Source organism: Palaemon carinicauda, chromosome 33 (genome assembly GCF_036898095.1).
Source record: "Palaemon carinicauda isolate YSFRI2023 chromosome 33, ASM3689809v2, whole genome shotgun sequence".
NCBI lineage: Eukaryota > Metazoa > Arthropoda > Malacostraca > Decapoda > Palaemonidae > Palaemon > Palaemon carinicauda.
This window is the reverse complement of record NC_090757.1, coordinates 55,331,302-55,335,329: the sequence shown is the minus strand read 5'-3', so window position 1 is coordinate 55,335,329 and position 4,028 is coordinate 55,331,302. Positions and strand designations below refer to the sequence as shown.

Here is a 4,028-nt window from a genome sequence, read left to right as displayed (position 1 = left end):
AAATGTGAATAAGTATGTTTTTGAGTTATGAGCTCCCAAAGATTTGCTATAAATGTTCGCTTTTTTCTATAAAAAATCAAGATAACATTATTATGATAACCTTACTTTGTACTTTTATTGTTTACTCCTACACGAAGTATCCCTAAACGAGGTATTTAAACCCTAAGTTTACTAATACACTTGGTGTAAGGATGTCATGAGTTGCCAGCGGCCTCTCATTGTTGCCAGAGTTTTAGTTAGAATGTTCCAGCTTTGTACTCTTTTTTTAATGTTTCCCTCTCTTCTTGGTTCTTTTTTGTTGCTCTCTGCTTACTTTTTGTTCTTTCCTTGACCTTGGGTAACATTGGCCCAGCTATAAAGTTCACGAGGACGTTGTGAAAACACAATGTACATACAAACTGCAAGTAAACAAACACACATGCAACGTAACTTCTATACGTCTTTGGTAACTCTGGCTGGTCTTCTCGTGGTTCATAGTTTATGCTAGCCTACCCTCTACCAATGCCATCCATCTCTGCCAGACGTACGAGATTTCGAAACGAGAAAAAATCGCTATATATCTATCATTATTATTATCATTAATATTATCATTATTATTGTTATCATTATTATAATTATCATTATTATTATTATTATTATTATTATTATTATTACTAGCCTAGCTACAACCCTAGTTGGAAAAGCAAAATGCTATAAGCACAAGGGCTCCAATAGGGAAAAATAGCCCAGTGAGGAAAGGAAATAAGGAAATATATTAATGATGAGAACCAATTAACAATAAATCATTCTAAAAACAGTAACATCATAACAGATATGTCATATATAAACTATAAAAAGATTTATGTCAGCCTGTTCAACATAAATATATTTGCTGCAACTTTGAACTTTTGAAGTTCTACTGATTCAACTACCCGACTAGGAAGATCATTCCACAACTTTGTCACAGCTGGAATAAAACTTCTAGATTACTGTGTACTATTGAGCCTCATGATGGAGAAGGCATGGCTATTAGAATTAACTGCCTGCCTAGTATTACGAAGAGGGTGGAATTGTCTGGGATAATATGAATGTAAAGAATGGTAAAAATTATGAAAATTCTTATGCAATATACATAATGAACTAATTGAACGACGGTGCCAAAGATTAATATCTAGATCAGGAATAAGAAATTTAATAGACCGTAAGTTTCTGTCCAACAAATTAAGGTGAGAATCAGCAGCTGAAGACCAGACTGGGAGGGCATGTAGTGCGGTACGGTTCGATTTGTTTTTTCGTAATTCGTACCACGCATTTTTACCGTACCGTAATTTCGTACAGTACCTAAAAATTCATACCGTACCGTACTAGTACGATATTTTATCGTACGTAATTTCGTACTGTTTCCGTACCTATTTTTTTTTACATTGCAGTTCATATAGACATAACGTGGCACTTCTACTACTACTACTACTACTACTACTACTACTACTACTACTTCAAGAAGATTGGTGTTATGTAATACACTAATGATAAAATACAATTTTATTTTGCTAAGGTTACAAAAGGAAAAGGTTCAGTTATACAGTATTAGGAATTCATACAGTTTTATGTGTTGCAGCGTAATAACATTACAGCGTCAACAATATCCTCTTTTAGACCTAGTCTTAAATCATTAAGAATATAGTGCACTCTACGCTCGCTTGAGTAACAGGCAGAGCAACTGCTACTTCAGCAAGATTTTTTAGTGCACTTTCTTGTTGATAATGCCACCACTGGAAAATACACTCATTTTTACTGATACGTGGAGCTTTGGCGAACATGTTGATATGCTCAGCCACCTCACTCTCTTTACTTGCGGTATCAGTTGCTCTGCTTACATCACTGACTCGGAGTAATTGCTCTACAATATCTACTGACCCAAGTGCTGAGTCACCTTCACCATCACTATCGCCGCTCGTGAATGAATCGTCTTCTGCCAGCATTGAGACTGACGACATAGTACTAGTAGAAGAAATAGTTTTAATTTTTTTCCAGAGTCCAAGAAGATGTATTTGACTTAGTTCCTTCTGTTCTTCGGTGAGGAGAACATTATATCTTCTGTCAAGATACACAGCAGATAGGAAAGCAGGGTTCCTAAGCAGAGAATCTTGCCGTTTTTCCATGGCTTGAAGGAGAAGTGGTGCTGTGACTGCAGTGCTTCTTTCCAAAACAACTTTGCACTTAAACCACTGAGCAAGGAATTCTCCAGCCCTTGAGACTGTTCATCTGTAGTGCACATGTAGCCTCACGGAGTGGTTTCAGAGCTTCTGTTATGTCTCTTATTTTCTCCCAATCTTCCTCTAAAATAAGTAAAGATTCATTAGCTAGGCCAATTTGGTTCAAGAATAAACTTTTTTTCAGGGACACTGTCCAACATATACGTTGAGCCCCATCTTGTTTCACAGTCTAGTTTTGGAAGTGATATGGAGCTGTTCTTGAATATTAAGCACATATTTTGTGTATGCGTCTTATTCAGCACTTTCCGCACCCTACATAAGATATGTTTTACACTGTCTGTTTTCAGAACATCATGCACACAGAGTTGCATTGTGTGTAAAGCGCACCTTACAGATGTAACACTTTTAGCTGCTAAATGAATGTCATTTACTAAGTCATCTAACTTATTTTCAGCAGCTTCCAATACTTGTTCATCATCGTTTTCTTCATTGTCACTCAAAATTTCTTCACTGTTTCCTTCCTTCACCTGTGTATCACTCTGCATCAGTTTTCCTACTTTGATTACGTTTGATCCGTTATCTGTGGTTAACGAGTAAATTTGTTTTTCTTGTATTCCAATCTTATTCAAACAAGCTAGCAAAACTGATTTGATCTCTTCAGCTGTTGCCTTTTGTGTCATTTCCTTTACGGAGGCTGTCACTACCTTCAATTTGCCATTGATATCAGACTGCACGTTCACTCCAAGGAAATGACGCCCACGTCGTGTGCAGAGATCTAACTTCACACAAACCAAGCGCTTATCGAACTCAGTCCTTAACTCGTCTTTTTTTTTTTTTCTGCGGCTTCAAGAGTCAGAGACCGAACAGCTCTTTGACTTAATGACACACCAAGCTTGTTTGCAATGGGACCCATAAGCTTTGACATGGCTGTTTTCTCAAAAACAGACAAGGGCAATCCGTTGACAGTAACTGCTTCAACGACAAGTCCCTGCATCTCTTGCTTACTCATTGCGTATTCTATCACTTCCGTTTTCTTTCTTTTTGCACACGAATCTTCGCTAATCGTACTGACAAAATAATTAGATATATTTTCTCTCTCCCGTTTCCTAGACACAATTGTTTTTGGCATTGTCCAGGAGTTTCTTATATTCCTTCGCATGTCGTCTTTTCAGGTGATCACATAACGGCTTTGAGTGAAGTTCTGCGCCGGGCTTCGGTGTGTATGAGTAACCACATCCAGACACAAGGCAACTTGCGGAATTCTTCGTAATGGAGAAGAGCTCAACACCAACAAACTCTCGGTGCCGACCCATTGTGAGAATCTGTAAGACAAAAAAATAGCATATTAGATTTAAAAACGAAAAAAATGTGCTCATGGCTTGCACACAAAAAAAATTTGTCTCTCTCTCTCTCTCTCTCTCTCTCTCTCATGGCTTGCACACAAAAATCTCTCTCTCTCTCTCTCTCTCTCTCTCTCTCTCTCTCTCTCTCTCTCTCTCTCATGGCTTGCACAAAAAAATATCTCTCTCGCTCGCTCTCTCTCTCTCTCTCTCTCTCTCTCATGGCTTGCACACAAAAAAATCTCTCTCTCTCTCTCTCTCTCTCTCTCTCTCTCTCTCTCTCTCTCTCTCTCTCTCTCTCATGGCTTGCACACAAAAAGTCTCTCTCTCTCTCTCTCTCTCTCTCTCTCTCTCTCTCTCTCTCTCTCTCTCTCTCTCTCTCTCTCTCTCTCTCTCTCAAAACTATTATAATTTTGCTTGAATTCTTTAAATAGGGAAGAGAACATCATTCGAGTCTTACCTTATGTATGATCAAGCTTCTCTAATGAGTACT

General features: G+C 38.0%; 1 pseudogene; it reads right to left on the bottom strand.

The window, feature by feature from the left end:
- Nucleotides 1–2,338: 2,338 nt before the first annotated feature.
- LOC137626180 (uncharacterized) lies at nt 2,339–3,508 on the bottom strand (annotated as a pseudogene).
- Between the last annotated feature and the right edge of the window lie 520 nt (nt 3,509–4,028).